The following is a 21,812-nucleotide window of genomic DNA, read 5'->3' on the forward strand; positions in this document are numbered from 1 at the left end:
TCCTCTGGCTCAGCAGGTCAGGAAGAGTTTATAGCTTGATGCCTCCAGCTCGCGGCTGCCACATATGGCAATGGGCACAGAAGGATACAGGGGCCGGGGGAGCATCACACAGTGATGTGGGGGGTAACACCCGGGAATGTGGGGGCACATAGGAGTTACACACGCAAGGGCACAAGACACAGACAGGTGTGCAGATATATGGTATAGGCACATGGGGAATATGGGCACACAGAGATACGGGGTATGCAGGCGGCACATAGCCAGATGGGCACACAGGGATGCTGGCGATAGGGACATATAGGAATGGGAGGGACACAGGTGCTCTAAGACCTGGGCACCAGGGCACGAGGGATATGGCCCTATAGTGATACTGAGAGTGATGGGCACTGTGATTGGATGGCTGCTCTGCACAGGTAGGGAAAGGGTTCATGGGCCCAATTAACCTGGTTGGCACCAGCGGGTGGGCCAGGCCTAATTAAAGATGCAACACAGCTGGAGAGGAGCTGGATGGTGCTCTGAAGAGAGAAAGAAGACTGGAGCAGAAGGAGGCTTCAGGGAAAGAGAGGGGAATGGTGCAGCCACTCTCTGGGTGGCAGAGCTCTGTGGGGAACTAGGAGGCCCCTGTAAGGGGAGGAGGAAGCCCAGAGAGGGAAGATACTTGGAAGCTGCAGGACTGGAGCAAGCTCCTGTGGTTGACCCGGACACAAGGGCAGGAACTGGACCTGCGGGGAGACGCTAGAGGTGAGGTGCTGTTCGTGACAAAGAGCCCAGCCAGGGAGAGGGGGAAAGGCCTGAAGAAAGGCTAATGACAGGAAGGAATCTGGGGAGACCGTGGCAAGGTGTCCGCTGGCGTAGAGCTTGGCTGCTTGTCCTAGGGTCCCTGGACTGGAATCTGGTGTGAGGGGTGGGCCTGGCTTCCCCAACCAGCCCCACTGATGCAAGGGGATAAGGAGGGTTTAAAGCCCTGAGAGAAGGGTGCAAGCACCACAGGGCCAAGGACCAGATGTATGGACCCTGGACTGTCGGTGGCGCTTCCTGTTAGCCTGGAAGGGGCAGAACTCAAACGTGACCTGGCCAGAGGGCTCCGTTGCGAGAAAAGGCAGCTGTCGGCAGAGGGTGCGAGAGAGGAAAGAGCTGCTCCGTCACGCCCAGCCGTGAGGGGGGGGGGGTGCCTCAGGTGAGTCAACTCCCGGGCATGGGGAATACAGCCACACACAGCTGCCTAGGTAGGGGCACAGGGCCTAGAGTGCAATATACCAGTCCCATGCCAGGATAGGGATTCACTCAGTTATGGGGATGCCAGCGGGTGGAGCGCTGGAGCTAGGTGCATGGGGTTGAGTGGTGCCCTGTGAGATGTGATGAAATGGAGGCCTACGTGGTCGTCTCTTTTGCTGTCCTGCCGGGAGGCAGGGTTGAATTATGGAGGGCAGGGCTCTCCTTGCTCCAGCGCGGGTGGGAGGAGAGCAGGCGGGGAGAGTGTGGCCTGCTGAATTCTCCTTAAACGCCTCCTGTGTGTCGCTCCGCTCTGCTCACAAATCCCCTGTGCAAACAGCACCGTGAGTCCCCGCAGCCTGCTAAAAATAACCTCTGGAGCTGTGGCTGCTGGCGCAGCAGGAGCCATCACACAGCCCCGGCCGGTTATAAATAGCCCAGCGTGCTGCTATGCTGTCCCCATTGTGCTTCAGTTCCCTGCTCCAGCCTGGCTGCACATAGGGCTGCAAACTCGGAATTGCCCGTGGTTTCATCTCCCGGACACGGTACAAGGCTCTGGATGGAAACATGGCCTGAAATAACTCAGCGGAGTAGTTCAGAGCCGTCTTCTCACCCTCTCCCTCTCGTTAATGTATTTGGGGGAGGGGGAAGGCAGGGAATTTCCAGCCACCCCACCCCAGACCCCAAACTATCTTCTCTTCCCACTCCATGGGGCTGATCGCTCCCAGTCGGGACATGCATGTTCTCCTGCTCACTCCAGTTCTGATGTGGTTTGCAGGATCACTTCTCCGTCTCACCTGGCAGCCCTGACAGAGCAGTGAAGCTTTGGGGGGAGTTTGGGGGGGCTCTCCGCAGCAGACTTTTCCATTCTTTCCCGCACACACTTAGAGCTTCAGCTGACTCCTGTTCCCGCCAATGGAATGGAAGTCATTGGCGGGAACAGGAGTTGGAGCAAAATCCGCCCTGGGCTGTCTGCATAGCACAAGCAGGATTTGGTTCATTGAGGTGTTGTGTGCTATTCCAATAGATACTCTATCAGGATATTGCATTAACAGTGGCAAATGGTTGTAACTGAGCCTGAATTGCAACATGGCTTCTGGCCTTGGCTAGCGCACTGGACTAGAAGACCTGGGTTCAATTCTTGGCTCTGACCTGCCAGGTGACCTTGCCAAGTCCCCTCTTCTATTTTGACTACGTTGACTGTAAACTTTCTGGGGCAGAGACCGTCTCTTAAGCTGTGTATGTGCAGCGCCTAGCGCAATGCGGCTATGATCTCAGTTGTGCTACTGTAATAGGAATAATCATCAGACATTAATATCCAGCTCTTATCATCAGTAGATCTCAAAGCGCTTTTTATAGGAGGTCAGTATCATTATTCCATTTTACAGATGGGGAAACTGAGGCACAGGGCGAGGAAGTGGGACACTCAACGGGCTAGCGGACAAACCAGGAATTGCACCCAGGTCTCCTGAGTCGCAGGCTAGTGATCTAGCCATTAGGCCATACTGCCTACACGTAGTTTGCTTGTCTGACTGGGACTAAAGTGGAATGAGAGAATCATTTGCAAGTGACTGAATGGCGGGAGAGGAAGTGCTGAGGGTAGTGGGAGGTGGGCTGGGTTAGAACCAGCTGTTGGGGAATCAGATCAAGATGAGGGAAATCTGGACTGAACTGGCAAAGTGCTCAGCTGGGGTCAGTCGTGCTCACTCTGAAGTCCATGGTGCTGATTTGCACCAGCTGAGGATTTGGCCCAGGATCTGACACTGACACTGAGTTCTGTTGGATTCTGGAAGCGCCCCTTGGAAGCTGTGGAAACCCTACTGCATCTAGTCAGGACAAAGCATCAGGTGGTAGATAGACTGTAGGGAAGGACCCTGCCCCAGCTGAAAAGTGGACGGCGCGTCCTCGCAGATCTTTGTCTTGTCTAGGATAGACGTGGGGCCGGCCTGTTCCCTAGGGTTCCATCGGTAGCTCTGCATTTCCTTGTGCCCACCCGGGACAGGTGGGGAAATACCATGGACTGCCAATGCCCTTTGGTTTGGAACATGGAGGCATCTCCTGCTGGAGTCCAGAGTGCTGTTCGTTACCTTGAAACTCCCTGGTGCAGAGAGGGAACAGAATCAGTGGGAGCACGGCACAGTTATCCTCACTACAGAGATACTGGGCCCAAACCATTACTGCTCTGGGCCTTGTGCAGTCTTTTACGCTGGTGCGAAGGGAGTGAAACGCTGGTGCAAAATCCTGCTACTTACTTCGAGGCCCCAATCCAACAATGCACTGGACCACATGCTTAATTTTAAACACCTGAGTAATCCACGTGCTGTGCAGGTGCTTAAAGGTAGGTCCAGCTTACCTGCTTTGCTGAATCGGGGCCCTGCACTGGTGTAAATGACTGGCTGGGCTGCTGGGCAAAGATGAGCTGCATGGAAGCTCAGCAGGATACTGTCCCTGGCTCCCCTGATCCATCAGACATTGCTCAGCAGATTGAGGTGGCCCAGGGTCTGAACCAGGCTGTGGATTTCACGGGTGCATCGGGACTTGAATTAAAGATCTTCTCAAAGACACCGTAACCAACTGGTGCCACAGCTACGTGCAAAGCACCTGGAATGAGCCCTGGGCCTGGATGCAGCACTGCCCAGACCGTCCAAGCCTCCAGTGTAAATAAGAGCAGCCTGAGGGCTGCTCGAACTTGCGTCCAGCTTCCTGTAGCCCTGAGGCGCAGGCCCAGCTGTTGGGAGTTGCAGGAGCACTGGCCACAAAGCCCTCGCCCTGCCACACCCTCTACACCAGGGAGACTGAGGAAAAGGGAAGTTGGGACTGTATGATGGGATAGAGCCGAGGAATTACTGGCTCTACCGTGGGAGGCAGCATTCCCACGTAACTGGTGACGTGCACTTTACAGCCCCTTGGTGCCCACGGAGTGGTGCAAAAGGGCTATATCGCAGCTGAGAATCAGGCCTGCTGGGAAGGAGCATGCAATGGTCCATCTGTCCCCCTGTCTCTTTCCCCATTACCACTGTGTGCCTCCATCTGTCCCTCGGCCCCACCCCACCAGGACGGCGCCTGCCAACATTCCAGGGCAAACAAGGACACCTGGGGAGTTAAAAACAGAGACTGTGATTTCTAACTCAGGCGAAATCCATGGGCTCGGGAGGGGATATTTTGGAGGGACCGAGGGGAAAAAACGCCAGCTTCTTTGCTGAAAAGCAGGGACTGTTCCTGCCTGATGGGACAGCTGGCCGGGGACACCTTGGAATTTATTTTTCCAAAAGGCTGCATTTCCTCCCAGCCAGATAACAAGCCTCACTAATAAATATTAGCATTATGGTAAGAGATGAATCACACACACACACATGGTCTGAACACAATGTTTCTTTCCAGATTCCTGGCCTGCTTTCAAGATGTCCAGGATCTCTGGCCAGTAAACACACTGCAGCCCCTGCGCTCAGCTCCGTGATGCAATGGGCAGTTTTATTCTCTGCACAAATATGTTTGGCCACAATCCCCCTGGCTCTCCCCACAGCAGGGTGATGGGAATTAGCTCAAAAACATGTTTGGTGGGAAGGGACCGCTAGGTAATAACATTTCCCAAACCTGCACGATGCTGAGTTATAGACCCCTGGGGAATTCCTCTGCCGGCTGCCAAATCCTCCCCTCGCCTTCTCCTGCGGGTGACATGGCTGAAAAGAGAGAAATGTGTCTAGTTATTTCACTGTGCACAGAGCAGACTAGAGATGCTTGGGCCAATCTGCTGCCTCCCTGTGACGCCAGGCATGCAACTGGTCCATTGGATAACCCCTGGCACTTTGCCGCCAGGGCGAGTCGTAGGCGTTAGGGGCCCTCTGAGGGATCTTCCATCTTCAGCTACAGACCAGCTGGCCCCGATGTGCCTACATGTGACCCCATTACAGAGCTCCAAGTGCCCACATGGTAGCATATTCCATGCTGGCACGGTCGGATGTGAGTCTTGCTTGTCCATCCACACCCAGAGTGGCTGGATCAGTGCGCTCGGGGAAGCTCGTCTGGCATTTTAGTGTGAAAGCCGGTCTTTGCCATAGCCGGGCGAGGCACGGTTCAGAGCCGAGTGAAACCGCTCTGCTTTTTGAGCGCCTGTGTCCAGCACCAGCACTTATCAGAGAGGATGCCACAACAAACCCACAAGGCCTGGGCACCCCTCAGCTCTGGGTGAGGCTGAAATCGAGGTCCAAACTTCGTGGCTACCTGATAGCCCAAACTCCAGAGCCTGGCTTTGGGGGACCTGCGGAGCTGGAACTGAACTCTGCAAGCTGGGGCCATGTGTAGCACTCACCACCCTCACCCGCCCTCTAGACCTAACTGTGGGCCTGCTCCAAAGCCCATTGCAGTCACAGGCAATCCTCCCACGCTTTCCCAGTTCACACGCTCATGGAGCAGGCCCTAAATCCAGCCCTGCTTTCTTCCCAAGCCCGGCTCACCAGCATCTCAAAGATCCCCCCAGCTGGAGACTGGCACAAAGAAATGGAAAACCCCCCTGCACTGAATATTTGGAATAAGAAAGCAAGACACCCCCGCCCCCCAATCTGCTGAAGAGCATGGAGGCTAGTGGAGTCTTGGGTACAGGGAGAACCTATTGCAGGTTCCCAAGCAGGGCAGGGGTGGGAAAGCTCCCCTTTTTTTTTCCCTTTGTCCCAGAGGGATTTCTCCATCACGCAGCAAGCTGAGATCCTTGCGGAATGGGGGGGGCAGAAGAAAGGGGCATAGGCAAAGCATTGGGGAAGTGCTTTCTAGAGGTTGGAGTACCAGGAACCTCAGGGATCTCGCTCTGACATTGTCTCCTTCTGCCTGTCTCTGAAATGAGGACAATATTTACCTGCCTCCCAGGAGCGCTCGGTGGCATAATTAGATGAGGCCTGATTTTTTCAGCGGGGCCGCACCCCCACAGCTCCCATAGACTGCAGCTGGAGTTGCAGCTGTCCACCGCGCTGAAAATCAGGCGCTTGCGTGTCTGAGGAGCGCTGTGGAAGCAGGGAGAGGGATGTAAAATGGCACGGTGTAGGTTGGGAAGTAATGGCAGCAGCAGCTGCGATTGGATGAGTGTTTTGAGGGGTAAACGCTGGCAGGGGATGCTTTGTACAGTGGATAAGGCAACGGACGGGGAGTCGAGGGGTCTGGATTCTATTCCACCCTCTGCCACTAACTCGCTGGGTGAGTCACGTCACCACTCTGTGCCTCTGTTTCCCCACGGGTAAAATGGGGAGGTGACTCAGAACTGTCCCCTCCACTGTCGGACATATTCATTCCCATGTCAGGTGACAGGACAGTTAGTGGTATTGAGCTACATGTTCCCAAATACCAGCCCCTAGTGGAAAAAGGATCAGGACGAGTTGCCCAGAGCTGGCACTCCAGGCTGAGCCAATTCCGGTTTGACTGGGGCAGACACTGGAATGGGAAGTTGTCTCATTGCTGCAGAGAATTATGTGCTAACAACTGGGGCTTAAAGAGATGGTGAAGATTTAGATGGAGCCCAGAGAGCGCTGGGTGCTTTACAGACAAATATAGGGCACAGAGTCCCCCCTGCTCATGTCGCACTTTTATTTGTAGCCTGCTAGCCCAATCAGATATATCTGTTTGAGCTGGGTTTACACTCTCGCTCCGGTGGAGACAGCCCACCGAGACATGGGGAGCCGGTAGGGAGTGGAGGATGGAGGTAACAGTGCCGAGGTCATGGCTCTGCGTAGCCTTGTTGTGGTGGTGGTAGAAAATGTTTAATGGAAAGTTCAGGATTTGTTGTGATTCTAAAAAAAAATCTTTGGGGTGGAGTAGAAACAGAGGGGAGGGGTTTGTGAGAGATCGTGTGTCTATATACTAGCATACGTGTGCACAACTGTGTGTGCGCATAAGTGGCGTGTGTATGTGGTGCACTTGTGTATAGTTTTGTGTGTCTCTGCATGTATATAAGTGGCGTGTTTGTGCATACATGTGTGTGCATGCATGTGCATATAGAGATGTGTGCATGATGTATGTGTGTGATTTGTATGGGGGGGGTGGTGCACGTATGCACAGGTGTGTGTATGGGGGATGCATGCATGTAGAGGGGTGTGTATGGGCGTATGAGTGCGTGTGTGCATAGGGGTGTGTTCATGGGTGTGAGTGAAAGTGAAGGCGGCGATGAGGCATGGCAGGGTGTGGTGATACTGCCGCCTCCCTCCCCCCGATCCCTGTGGTGCCGGCACGGCGGGGCTGGCCGCCTGCCTTCCCGCCCTAGGTGCAGTGAAACTGGATGACAGCATCGCCACACCCCAGGGCGCCTCCTTGCCCAAGCCGCAGACGGCCGGGGCGCTGCAGCCGGGGCCTGGGCTGTGCTCGCACAGTGGCTGCCCTCGCAGCCAGGAACTGCCCACGGCCCCCTCTCTAGCACAGCCCTAGCCCCTGTCCCACTGCCGCTCAAGACTGGGGCTGCGTGAAACCAGCACAAGGGGGCTGAGGTTGGTGTCACCTGCTGCAACGCCAGGCGCCTGCAGCCACCTCACACCTGGGATTCACCTGCTCCTTGGCCACTCCCAGCCAGAATCCAAATCCCTGGGCTACGGCTGCAAAACCTCGACCATGTCAGGCCCTGGTCCAGAGATCACCTCACCCCTCCCATGGCCCTCCATGGGCCTGGGCAGCCGCAGGAGGCCTCGCTGTGGACTCCCAGTGTTGGGTCAGAGCATTCTCATTGGTGGGGACTCTGGGGCCTGCCAGGAGAGAGCAAAGGCAGCTCAACCACTGGGCATGGTTGGCACTAAATGTCGGACACGGGAAAGCCTTTCCCTAGGAAGGGTGCCAGGCAAGGACCATGCACACCGCCCAAGCTGTGACCCCGGGGGAGCCGAGGGGAACAAAAGCAAATATATTAGCGGCTCAGCGCTACAGAAGGGGGATGTTTTTTGACCTAAACCATTTTTGGGGGGTGTCAATTTATGAGAATTGCCAGCAAACTGACCAATCTGTTATTCACTGTCACTCTGTGCAGACAGAGCACGCTTGGTTTGGTACATAGCAAGGGGAGAGGGGTCATCCTGTGAGGAAGGGTGGTCAATTGGTTAGGGCACTAGCCTAGCACTTAGAAGCCCTGCATTCAATTCTCTGCTCTGCTACTGACTACCTGTATGACCTTTGGCAAGTCACTTAGCCTAGGTTTCCTATCTGTGCAGTGGCAATAATAGCCCGGCCTTGCGTTGCCTCTTGGCTGTTGTGAGGATAAATACATTAAAGATGGTGAAGAGCTTTGAGATCTATAGATGAAAGGTGCTACTGTTGTTATTCCTATTGCCTTTGAGTTCCATCTCCACCAGCATAACTTTACCTTGGCTGCAGACCTGTGGCTGGCCAGCTGGGCTCCTCTTCTCTAACCAGGCCAGCCTGCTCTTCCAGAGCTGGCTTACTCCACCCCTCTCCCCTTCACCTACCTCCAGCAGCTGGAGCTTGTCTTGACTGGGCATAGCTAAGGTCATTTTTCCTGAGATTCCTGGAAAGGCCTTCACGTCTGGGAGCTTGGTGCAAAAATCCCTGCTGCTGTATACCACATGCCCCGGGAGCTCCCTGACCTCCAGCCGGTGCTAAATATATCTCTGCGCAGACAGCACGTGCACCCAGACGGTCGCCTTTCCAGGGCAGTCAGTCGCTGCGCTGGTTGCAGCGGTGATTAATTCACATAATCACAGATGCTGGTGTAGGACGGGCCGTGTACATGCCCGTTCGCAGCTTCCAGATGGACACGGGATTAGCATCTGCTCCCACCATGGCAACGGATGAATGAACAGAACTGCAGCAACGCTGGGCCTCTCATGAGTGTAGTAAGGTATTGTGCCCTCTCTCAGGCATTTGCAAAGCACCTAGCACTGGGGTATCAGGGCATCTTGGTATGTAAATGGAGTGGGGTGGGGAGGAAAGGGTTTGGGATGAAATCAAGGGGAGATTTGCCATTGAGTTAGTGGAGCCAGGATATCACCCGTTGTGTGCCAGACGCAGATGGGAGCTTCCAATCAAGGCTCTCACAACAAAGACAGACCTGCAGCTTCCCAATCCCGAAGCTTCGGGTTTCCAGGAGGATGCAAGGGGGACCGCGCGCCATCAGCACACCGTACCCCATGCGAGCCCAGTGAAATCCACCGAGGCATGGCCCTTTGCACTTAACTCCTGGCCCTTCCGTGCACAGCAGGGGAGAGGGAGGCGAGCCCTGGCCCTCGGGCTCCTCCGCTGCCTTTGCCTGGGGTTCAGACAAGGCGAGCGAAGACAGAGTTAAAAAGTCCCCCCGAGCTGCCAATATTCTCCACAAGTTACAGAAGGTCCTTGGACCTCAGGAGCAGCTGGTGTGAAGCTGTAATTACCTTAATTAGCTCTGGGATTCTATTCCATCCCAGCGCTCATTTCGTTTCTACAGTAACCAGGCTGAGAGGTGTGTGTGTCCCAGCAGGAGAAGTCTATTGCTCCTGCTTGGAAGAAAGGAGATCTAAGATTACAGAGGCACAGGCAACGCCAGTGATGCCAACCTCCCATTCCCACCCGTCTGCTCGCCCTCCAGTATCACGGCGGGTGGGGGATGGGGAAAGGTGAGCCTGCCGGTTGATCTCACCAGCCTGAGACCTGTGTGTGCGGGGCAGGAGGCTGGGAGCCAACCCCGCTGGAGTTTTACTCTCGATCACTCGCCGTATGGCCTTGGGCAAGTTGCTTCACCTCTGTCCCAGTTTCCTCATCTGTAGTTTTAAAGCAATGAGGCTAATCGTTCCACCCTGCCTCCCAGGAGCGTGGGGGGGGGAGGGGGGTTAATTAATGTGTGCACCACGCTTTGGAAATGCAAAGTGGCTAGAGGAATGAGTCCTATATATACAGGAGGCTCCCGGAGGAGAGGCTCCGTATCCGCGGTTCTTAGCCCGCGGCCTGCTTGCGGCCCAATCAGCACACAGCTGCGGCCCTTGTGACATCCTCCGGTCCATACGGGGAGCCGGGTCAGACGGGGAGTCTATATATTGTGTGGGTGCAGCCCGCATAACACACAGAGAGCTGCGTGTGCGACCCACAACGGTAAATAGGTGGAGAACCACTGGTCTTGGGGAGCAGGGCTCTGTTTGCAGGATAATCTATGAACTGAGCCTTGCTTTCCAAAAGCTGCTGGCACCACCGGGTTTGCCCCAGATCGGGGGGGGCATTTCCCAGGGATTCCCGTGCCCTCGCTCCCACTGCCTCACACCTTACCCACCTGGCTTTGAGCAGAGCGATTGCTCACCTCGTAAGATGCTGCTCAGGGCTCACGTCCGAGGCTGCTTGTCTGCAAGCGGAGAATGTCGCCACAGCTCGCAGGAGCGCTGCGTGGAGCCAATTCTAGCCTGCCTGGCTGGCCACGGGCCCAGAATGATGCCAGCCTGATCCAGAGTGCATGCCCTGTTGCAGAGATCAGGTGTAGAGGAGGGGTGCCCTGATTTAGAGGTCACCAAGGGGAGTTTAGTAATCCCTTTATACAAGCAATAAGCCCCTGCAAGTACCTGTGGGGCTAGAGAACTCCTCACCTCACTGACTCCACTGCTAGGTAGGGAGGAGGGCTGGCGTGACAGCGGATACAAGGGAACCCCAAGGATATCAGCTGTTGGAAAAGCTTTTAACTTGACCAGTGTCCTCGGCTTCCGTCAGTTCTTGCCCCATGCCGCCTGCGTCTGACCCCTGCAGCAAGGGGCAGGAAAGGATCCTCACCTCCTTCATTCACGGGAAAGGATGCTCGCAAGAGAATGCTGCCCAGGTACATGTGCTCCTGGTTGTATCCAGGACCAGAGGGTGCCAGCATGCTGGTGGCTTGGCCCACGTCACCCACCCCATGAGAACGATTACGGGATCGGGAAACATGCCTTACAGTGATAGAGTTCACTCTATGGAGTTTCACAAAGAGAAGGTTAAGGGGTGACTCGATCCCGGTCTCTAAGTACCTGCATGGGAATGGAACTTTAATAACAGAGGGCTCGTCAACCTAGCAGACATAGGTCTAACAAGAGCCACTGGCTGGAAGTTGAAGCAAGTCACATTCAGACTGTAAACAAGGCTCACGTTTTTACCGGGGAGGGTAATCAGACTTTACCAGGGTCCTGGTAGAGTCTCCATCACTGGCAATTTTAAAATCAAGATAGGATGTTTTTCTAAGAGATCTGCTCTCATTCAAACTGGAATTAATTCAGGGCAGTCCTAGGGGCTGGGCTATACAGGAAGTCAGACTGGATCATCCCTTCTGGTCTGATCTGTGAATCGATTCATGTTATCTTTACCAGAAATACTCGCAGAATGGGAATTTGGCCTTGTGGTTAGAAGAGGAGAGGGTGAGTCTGGATTCCCAGCTGCATGTGTGAGGGTGGTAAATACCTTCCCCGCTCCGTGCCTCAGTTTTCCCATCAGTGAAATGGAAGGACGGCCCTGGAGACGCACAAAGCATTTGGGAGAGGCCCTCCTGCAGTTCACCTGGGCTGCAGGAAACACCAGGGAAACCTGGTTTTGTTGCCAAGAGAGAGAAATGTTAGAAATAACCCAGGATTCCAGTTCCTTAGCTCCCAACAGCCTGAGGGGAGCACTCAGTCAGGGCCAGGCCTGTCTCAGAGCCATGGGCCTGCACACGCAGCTAATTCACAGAGGAGACAGGTGTGTGTGAATAAAACAGGAGGGGCAGATGTCAGGGCTGGATGCAGCCCAAAGGAGCCTCCCATGTGATGGGCTGCATCTGCCACGCTCTGCGTTGTGCATGGTGGGGCCGGAGTCAGCGGTGTGCTCCGTCTAGCAGAGCAGGCAAAGAGCCTGGGTTCTCCCCACCCCCCACCTCCGCCGCTGCTGTGAGCATGGTCAGGGGAGTTCCCCCAGCACGAATGGAAGGGGACCCAGGATCGCAGTGTGCTTGGACGGCAGCTGTGCCGCCGCAGCCCTGGTTTTTCATTAGCTTTGACCTAAATTCCCTGGACTGAGGCCTGTGTTTTCACCTCAAGACCATCCTTCCCCAGAACTTTAACCAGTCAACCAGGGACTCGAACTTTGATGCTCTGATGTTCTCCTATGTAAGCTACTGCGCTCTCTGGTAGCAGGGAGTGGGAAGCCGTTTGGATCACTGTCTAGAAGGTTGCCTAGAATGTTGATCTCAAACCTGTGGTCTAGGTTAGGAACCTGGCTGCAGCATGGGGGCCTGGACTAGCTGATCTCTTGAGGTCCCCTCCAGCCCTACCTATCTCTAATCCTGTGATTCGATAGTGGAAGTTTGTAAAAGCTGGGTTTGTCTCTCCTTCCATTGCCTTTCATGTTCAAACCCTGCCTCTGCCATCCTGATTCCTGTCTGGGACCAGAGTTGGATGCAAATGTCCCACCTTCAGGTGCCATCATTCCAGAACCAGGAAATGCTGACTGGCCTGTGATCTCCAGAGCAGATTGTTAATCCAGACAAGGTTCAGGGAAACATCTCCGTTTCAATTGCTTATCAAAACCCAGCCTCCAAAGCTTCCAAGAGTTCCCCAGCCTTCCCAGCAAGAGGGGCTGGATTTCCCTCTCACTAACTCCAGTTTTACTTCCTTGACTTCAGCAGAGTTACTCCTGACGTACAAGGAGGATCAGGTCTCAGATGTCTCTCTGAAAGGCATCTTAAGGAGGCAGAATTGAAGAGCTAAGATCCAGCGCCTCAAAGGCTCCTAACTTCCATTCTTAAATCCCTTTGAGGATCTGGGCCAAAAGGCCCTCTCCCCTCCTGCATGATAGTTAGCATCCATGGCTATTGCTGATCTGAAATGCCAGGGGTGTCCCTGCGCTGCAGAATTCACATCTGCTTCCAGATGTGGAGTTTGGGGCCGCTGGGATCTCAGATAAGCCAGTTGCAAAACATGGAATCCAAAGTTCGGTCCTAAACCCCAGCGGTGTCCGGCCCCATCTCTAGAATGGCCCCTGGGGAAAATGAAAAGCGTGTCAACAGAACGAGACAGCCGAACTCAGATCTGCAGGAGACCTGCAGGCCCCGGCCTCAATCCACCCTGGACTCCAGTGAGACTGTCTCTGCTTACATCTGCTGAGCCAGCATCCCCCTCCTGGAGCCTGCTCACTTTTCCTAGGCCTGTCCCGCAGCAGCCTCAAAAGCAGCCGCATAAACCGAGCCATGGCCTGTGTGCCAGTCTGGCAGGGCTCCGCTAGCTGGGTAGTTCCTGGAATCACTCACCTGCGGAGTCCTCTCTGTCAGCTGCATTCCCAGCTCCCCCTTTTCCTGGCTCCACCAGTTTACCGGAGCCAAAGGCGGCCAGTCCCCCAGTGAGCTCCGACGGCTTGTTACTGCTGCTGAGGCCGGGGGGAGTGTTTAGTTTGGGTCTCTCATAAAGAGCTGAACTGTGCACTGGCCCCGCTGGGCGGGGGCTGCGTGGCATGGGCCCCGGATCGCACAGCAAGGCTGGGTCTGTGCTCAGCCTTGCATTCCTTCCTCCGCCCTGATCTGTTCTGTGTTCGCCTCTGGGCAGTCCTGTGTGAAGCCGGATGGCTGACAGCATCCACGGGGGTGTTACCGTTACCCATGTCGCTGGCTTGGGAGAAAGGTAAATAAATAGCTGGTGCCGCGCTGAGCTGCAGAGTGGGGTTTGGCTAGAGGTTGCGGGGGGAGCTCTTTCCATTACCTCATTGAGGGAGTTTCATGTAATCAAAGCCACTGAAAAATCATTGGCTTTTTGATAAGTTTCAAGTGATTTCAGCCCTGCTGTGGGGCCAATGTTCATTTTGCTGCCCGTGCCCTGTAAGTACTGAGTGGCCTTTGTCAGGGGGAGGATGGGCCAGGCTCTAAATCACTCTGGAAAATATAGGGCTTTGTGCTGAGAAATTATGAGGCCAGTTCCCCCCCCCCCCCCCACTTAAAGACAACTTCCCGGGACAATGGGGGGTCTTGTTATCTGGGCAGTGCACCGAGATTGGGGTGTGCTGGATTCAATTCTCAGCTCCGTCTCTCACTCCCTGTACGACCGTGGGCAAACCCCTGTGTGTCTTCGTTCCTCACCTGTAAAATGAGGGTTATAGCACTGCCCCGCCTCGTGGGGATTGTGCTTATAAATACGTTCGTGTGTGGGAGGTGCTCTGATCCTCTGGTGGTGGAGGTCACAGAAATAACCGGGTAGAATTTGGGCATGTGTTCTTTTTCTGCTTCTGTGTGATATTTACAGAAGCCTTGGAAGGGTTGGCTTCCCCCCACCAGGAAATCAGAAACAGCAAATCTTCCTTGGATTTGTTGGAAATCTCTTTGGAGAACTAGAGAACTAGACAGGGAGCTTTCCTTGGTCCTTAACTGAAATCTCAGGACTATCGAATCTTCGACAAAGAGCCTTTCCTCCCAACTGTAGTTGCTTGAGTTAAACAAGCATTAACACAAATAAACAAAAAACCAAACCCTTTGAAGAAAAATCCTTTCTTTTCTCGACCAATCAGGTTTCACCCGCCTGGTATGTGTGGTGTCAGAAATCCACAACTTCACCAACTATCTACAGTTGGCAAGACCTGAATTCTAAATGTAACAAGCAGAGTGCATGTGGGGGGAAATATACGAATCCTTTCAGTCTTCTGGATCCACAGTAAAGAAGCGACCTCTGTATGGATGATGAGGATATCCAGAGTTAGACCAGAAAGGACTTTTTAAAAACCCAAGAGATGTGAAAGGGCTATCAACTCTCTTGCATCAGGGCCTCTAACTAATGAGGGTCAGAGGAAACATTTCTTCAGGGCACGTTATCCCAGAGCTGCCTTCTAAAGGGTTTCTTGCGCCTTCCTCTGAAGCAGCTGGTGCTGGCCAGTGTCTGGAGATGGGATCCTGGACTGGATGATGGATCTCATGTCTGGTCCAGTCTGGCAATCTGTGTACTCCTACGTGAAGGAGGGAATCTTTAAATCTTCAGCTAGCTCCCTGGATTCTAGTGCCTCTCACATGCCTTGTTGGACTGGGTTGGGCGCTGACACACACAGAGAGGAAGTCAGCTGTGCAGTAAGAGTTACTCTAAGGGATGGGAAGTCTGCATTGCCATATGTGTGGTCAAGTGAGGAAACCCCTAAGAGAGGATTTCCTCCTGAGGACTGTCTGCTTGGCAACTGCCGTTACAGAACTGGAGCACACAGCGCCTGCCTATGGGATGGGAGAGCCACCGGGTCGGACAGACAGTTTGTCTTGAATATTCTGCAAGGTTTTCCTTGCCGTGCGTCACCCACAGGCAGGTCCCAACATTCTCCCCCTTCCAGCAGACTATTCCATTCAGCAGTGTACTTGAGCACACGCCTGGCTTTAAGCAGGTGATGGATCATCCTATTGATTTCTGCCGGACCAGTCACCTGCTTAAAGCTAAGCTAGTGCCTAGCTGTCTTGTTGAATTGGGACCTAACTCATTTCTGCACGCTATGGGCCTGATTCTCACGACTCATGCCCTGCAGCTGCCTCCTGGGTCCGCAGTCAGCGTGGCATTAATGTCAACAGTGGGACCAGGCCATTGGCCAGAGTTGGTTCCACTCTTTGAACCCTGCTGGAACTGAGACTGGGGACAGAAATCTACAGTGAGGCCAGCCAGACGTGGTTTACTTTACTGCATCAGAGTCTAAGAGCGCGGCTGCCCGGAGGCCAAGGAAGGGATAGATAAATCCTTCCACAGTGTGCTGTGAAAGAATTCACAGGGTGGCGAAACTTAGTGCAATCCAAAGAACCATTGGATGTGCCCCCAGCCATCTACAGTGCCAGTGGGGCTGTACCCACTCGGGTCTGGCACAGGTGGTGGGGCTTTGCGTTGGGGCTGCTCGCCCCCAGGGGCTAAGCTAACTCAGGTGCCCAGACTTCAGTGCTGATCACCCCAGTTAACTGAGCAGTGCAAACATACCCCCCGCTAAGGTCCCTTTTCCCTGCTCTAGCAGCATAAGGGGGACTTAAAATGGGTGTGAATGACATTTAAACCTACCTTAAGGCCTCTTGAAACTGTCTAAGCATGTCAAGGGGCCCTAGTACAGCTGGGAATTCAGTCCCATGCTTTGGTCAGTAGCTCATTAGTTACAATTAGATGATAAGTTCTGGGGTCATTGCACCCAGCACAATGAGGCCCCGATCCTGACAGGGGCCTCTGGGCATTAACCTAATAGAAATAACAATGAACAACATCACAAATAGGTCTTTGATACTCGAGCTGTTTTGATTGGATACGGAGATCAGATGGCGCGGATGCTGCCTCCTGAATGGAAGAGGATAACTTGTATGATCGGGTTTCCAGCGGGAGTAACAGGAGCCCAGTTTCAGAAAAATTCTGGGGGTGGGGGGGGAATGGACAAAGTTGTGTCAGTCAATAGAACATTATATGTGATTATATTATGTCCTGCAAAGGCAGGGCGGGGGAGTGGAAGGAATAACAGAGCACAGAGACCTATGACAACGGGGCGCAAACCCAATTGGCGACTAATAAATAGCAAATAAAACTCCTGATGAGTATCTGTGATTATCACTGATTTGAAATTCACCAGTAACCCTGCCTGTGAACAGGGTTGCTGGAACATTCAAGGGAAGAGCACACACAAAAGGTACAAACCCACTCAGAGTGTATAGTGTACAGATGTTCGCAGAAATGCCTCTGTGGTGTTCACACGGTTCTCCACCTGATATCCAAGGATATCATCATAAATAATGATTTCATCAGAATATAATACAGAATAGCAAATGCATGTAGAGCAATTTCCACCCTGTGGATCCCAAGAGTCACTCCTGTGTACAGCCATATCTCATGTAGATGAACCTCAGTTAACCAAAAAAGGAATATATCAAATCTTATTATTTGCATTAGAGCAGTGCGCAGAGGCCCCAGTCAAGATTAGGAGGCCCTTGCACTAGGTGCTATACAAACACGTAACGAGAGACAGGCCCTGCCCAAGGTGTTTATGATCTAAATAGACAAGACAGACAAGGGAAGTGTAATTACCCCTGTTTTATAGATCAAGAGCTGGAAGACGAAGGCTGGGATTTGGAGTTAAATCCTATTGACTACCATAGGCTTCTTTCCAAATTCCACCTAAGCAACTACTCAGGAATAAAGCAGGAAGTCTGTGGAAGAGCTGGGAACTGAACCCAGCATTTCCAGCCCCTTGCCTTCATCACAAGACCGTCCTCTTCTTTTGAAAAGTCACTCCATTGATACGAAACCTCCTTTATCACATTCCCCCATCCCATTTGTCTAAATCCTTGTTGAGTCTGACTGTGCCTTGCTACAAAAAAGTCACTTCTGCCACCACTGAAATGCAGCCACCTCTGAGATGGAATGCAGCAGCTGTTTAACATGCCACAGCCACACTAACCAGCAGTTTAGGAATGTGATCTAGGCACTCAGGAGATGTACTTTCTCTTCCCAACTCTGGCACTTTCCTGCTGTGCGACCTTGGGCAAGTCATTTCATCTTCCCGTGCCTCTGTTTTGCCTCCCAACCTCAGTCTTTTTAGACTATGAGCTCTTCAGGGAAAGGACTGTACCTGAGTCTGAACTGCAACATGGCTTTTGGCCTTGGCTACGGCTTTGGACTGGGTGTCAAAAGACCTGAATTCTATTCCCACCACTGCCACCAATCTGCTGGGTGACCTTGGGCAAGTCATTTCCTCTCCCTGTGTCCTTTTCCCATCTCTGATCCTTTGTCTGCCATGCCAGGTAAGACTGTAAAACTCTTTGGAGGAGGGGACTATCCCTCACTGTGTATGTACAGGGACTAGCACAATAGGGCTCCAGTCTCAGTTGGGCCTGTGGCAGACACCAGTGTAATATAAGCAGTAAGAAGAAGTGAATAGTCCCATATCCAGTTGAAACCATACAAGGGATTCAGGAGGAGGAATGAGGGAAAGTTTGAAGGGGGGATGGGAGCTGGTGTTACAGCTCTTGAATAGAAGAGAAAGGCACCACGGGCAATGGAAATTGAGACAAATGGATCCAAAGCCTGAATACTTTCTTTGCTTCCGATCTTCATTGTAACATAATATCTCTCCTGATGTAGCAGCCATTTGAAAGGAAATCATAAAAGCTTCAGGAAATAGGTATTAATTCACATCTAGGCAATAAAAATAAAGCAGTTCTTGTGGTCCTAGCCGGGTCCTCATAGGAGTGAATGTGATACGGGGGGGGCTTGTAACAAGATCTCTGCCTGGGAACCAGGCACCAGGCTTTAAGATGAAGCCATACAAATGCTACATCAGATGGAAATCTGCAGGCCGAGCGTTTCGCCTCTAAGCGGAGCAGGTTGGAAAATGGAATTTCTGTTCTGTGGGAAATTCAAATGTTTTAGAAGTTGTTTTTCTTCCGAAATGTACCTTGAAATGGATGTTCTGAAAAAATGTCAATTCGGAAACATTTAATCGTTTTCTTTCCATCATGTCAAAACTTAATAATACACTGTTAAATAAACAGTACACCCTTGCTATAACGCCCTTCACAGTAACCAACCGTGGGCGATCACGAACCCAGTCCCTGGATCCTCTCTTGAGCCCTGCTGGTGCGGCGGGGCTGAAGGAGCAGGAACTTTTTCTCCCACTCCCCACGGGTCTCTTTTGCTATAACAAACCCCTGGCTATAAGGAACAAATGGCTTGGATCCCAAGGTGTTTGTTATAGTGAGGGTGTACTGTTCATCTGTTATATAATAAATATAATGTATGCTTCAAATGAATGGCTTTAATATCTTACCAGAGCGAAAACAAGATGAAAAATAAAGCCGACCGTAAGGAGACCTGTGGCTCGAGACTGAAACGAAATGAGAAAGTCAAAATGATTCGACTTTCTCCCCACTGAAAACTTTGCCAGAATCGACACATGCGCCTGGGATGTTTAGATTTTGATGAAACTGCGTTTTCCGACGAGAAACCGTTCTGTGGAAACTCTTTTTACCAGACCCTACTTCTAAGTGTCCAGTCTGTAATGACACAAAAGTTGTCCTGTCTTGTGGCTACTGGGGAGCCCCATTGGCGAAGAAGAGTTGGGACCTGGCTGCAAACGCCTGGGGGACAGACGTCCTCAGAATAAAACCCACCTCCACAATCAGCATCAATCCAGCCCTGAGGACTGACTGCATGGTCCATAGGCATAAGCCAACTAACAATTGCTTAGAGCCCCATGCAGCTCAAGGAGTATCCCACCCCCCAACTACAGTTCATCTTATTTAACATGGACTTTTGAACAAGTGTATTAGTGTGTGTTGTGTTGGATGTGTTTTGGTTTGTGGGAATAATGCAATTAATATTCTTAGGGGAGGTGTGAGGGACAAGGGAGGTCCCAAATATATTCCTGCTTAGAGCTGCCAATGGATTAGCACCACCTCTGACCATGGTGACCAAATTTTCTTTTCCCTTCCAGAGATGGGTACCTTCAGGCACCGTGGTGAGAGAGTGCAGGGGGAACTGGCCATCCCACTGCCCGTACTGTACCTGCCAGGGACCGCCAGCCTCCAGGGCTGGGGCAATTGTTCCCCAGTAGCTAAAGTCACTAAAAATAGGGATGGGTTTTTCCATTGCTGAACTGGCAACGCACAGAGACCCGCAAGAAATGAAACTCAACCATGTTTGGGGCTGTCGGCGGGTGGAGGGATGGTTCAGTCCACAGCTCGAAATGAACTCACCCTGCGGGAGTTCCACTATCGCTCTTTACTGTCTCACAGACAAGCTTCCTCGCTACAGAGGGAGCAGGGGTTAGTGACTAAAGCAGGGGCTGTCGGTGTCAGGACTCCTGGGTTCTTGGAGGGGAGTACGGTCTAGTGACTAAAACAGGGGCTTTGTGGTAAGGTTCTCTTCCAAGCTTTGACACTGATTTACTCTGACCTTGGGCAAGTCGCGGCGTCCCAGTTTCCCGCCTTTGTAAGAGGAGGGTGATTATTTTACTAGGCCCATTTCACAGATGGGGAAACTGAGGCACAGCAGCTTGCCCCAGGCCACAACAAATCAGGGGCAGAGCCAGGAACAGAATCTGACTCTCCCGCCTCCCAGCCCTAGTCACTGCTGCCCTGTGGCCCCTTTATGCCCACGAGGCTGGCGCCATGGGGCTGCAGGGCAGGTGTAACCCCATTTCAGGGGGACCTCAGGCCCGGGTGCAGAGCCAGCCCTTCCGGTTCTATGCTACCCCCGCAGGAGCCCTGGCTGCAGGGCCTGACCCAGGGGGAGGCAGAGATGGGATGGTGAAAAAAGGAGGAGTGGGGTGGGGGTTATTGCACCATAGCGATTCTGGGCCCTGGCAAAGCCTCACAGGAAACATTGAAGCAGCAGTGGCACTAATCGGAGAACACTCATGCCAGACCCACCCCACCCCCAGCCCACAACCTGCTGCCCCTGCACCAGTGCAAACCTGGCCCTCCATGTTTTAGCCCCCAAGACCGTGCTCCTCTTCTCAGGTGACAGAGCGACCTGTCGGTCAGACACGCGGCAAGCCCCGATCCTGGAAGGTGCTGAGTGCTCCCCACCCCTCCCTGCACGGGGCTGTTGGAGGAGGGACCCGCCGGCTATAAATAGCGCTGGAAAGCAGGCTGAGGCTTCTCCTGACAGTGCCGCACTGGCTTAGGAGGCGCTTGCTCCTGAGAGGAGCAGACGTCAAGAGATCCCTGGAAAGTAGCTTATGGGGGAGGTCAGCTGCGGTGCACTTTTGCTGCCTGTGCTGACCCCGGCGTGCTGGGAAGCAGGTGGAAGGGACACAGGTTCGCAGAGGGTCTCGTGCCTTCTGCCTCTTCCCCCTGCATTATTCAGCTGGATGATAAGAGTTTCCCGGGGCTGATTTATCCCAAGCGGCAGCAGCGGCAGAAGCTGCTGAGGACAAATCCGCTGACTTGCTGCTTTTTAAAAATAACTCTGCCTTTGTCAGCAGGTCAGGGTGGCTCCACGTTCAATAATCACAGCAGCTCAGCCCTCCTCTGCTCTGAGCAATCTGCACAAGCCCGTCACTCTCATAAGGCCAAGGAAGCCTCCTGGTAAATGTCCCAGACAAGAGAGCCGGGGCATTGCTCACAAGAACTCGCCAGTGCCTGGGAACAACCGCATCTCCGCCGGGTGGGCTCTGAGGACCAAATATTTCCTTGGGGATCCCTCCCTCTTCGCCCGTCTAACCCTGGAAGGGTCATGGTCCCATGGATCTCCCTCAGCGCTCTCCATTGCTCGGTTAGCGCCCCCCTGGCCACCTCTGAGCAGGATACCGGTGCTGAATCTTACAGCAATCGGAAGGCCTGCAGTGGCCGCCTCAGCTCCACATCACAGCATCATGCTGGCCTCAGAGACATCCTGCCTGCCCTGCCACACCCATTACCTCGTTTAATCCCAAAGAGATCACAGGCCCCGACCTCGTATCAGACTGCAATAAGGCCAGACACTGGTCCTGGGATGCTGCTGAGGTTAGAGGAAGAGAAACATGTGCCACTTGGGCCATCAGGCTCTGAACGGTCTGGTAGAACGTTTCCCAGCAGGGGCACTCTGACGTGTTTATGCACGTCTAGAAACGTGGAGACTTTTCAGGGGGTGCTTGATGAGAAAGGACTGCATGTGTGGAAGGCAGTATAAAGCCTGGATGTTGCACTGTCTTGGCTTTCTCTCATTTATCTTTGAACTCTGAACACGGCGTCGGGCTCCCACAGG

General features: G+C 53.2%; 1 long non-coding RNA gene across 1 annotated transcript; it reads left to right on the forward strand.

Moving 5' to 3' along the window:
- Window positions 1-508: 508 nt before the first annotated feature.
- Window positions 509-20,448, forward strand: LOC137142271 (uncharacterized). Its single transcript, XR_010916874.1, has 2 exons — window positions 509-741; window positions 18,895-20,448. It is a non-coding gene; the product is annotated as an uncharacterized lncRNA (long non-coding RNA).
- Window positions 20,449-21,812: the final 1,364 nt, after the last annotated feature.

This window comes from Emydura macquarii, unplaced genomic scaffold (genome assembly GCF_026122565.2).
Source record: "Emydura macquarii macquarii isolate MOO-44397 ecotype Brisbane River unplaced genomic scaffold, CSIRO-AGI_Emac_v2 contig_3220, whole genome shotgun sequence".
NCBI lineage: Eukaryota > Metazoa > Chordata > Testudines > Chelidae > Emydura > Emydura macquarii.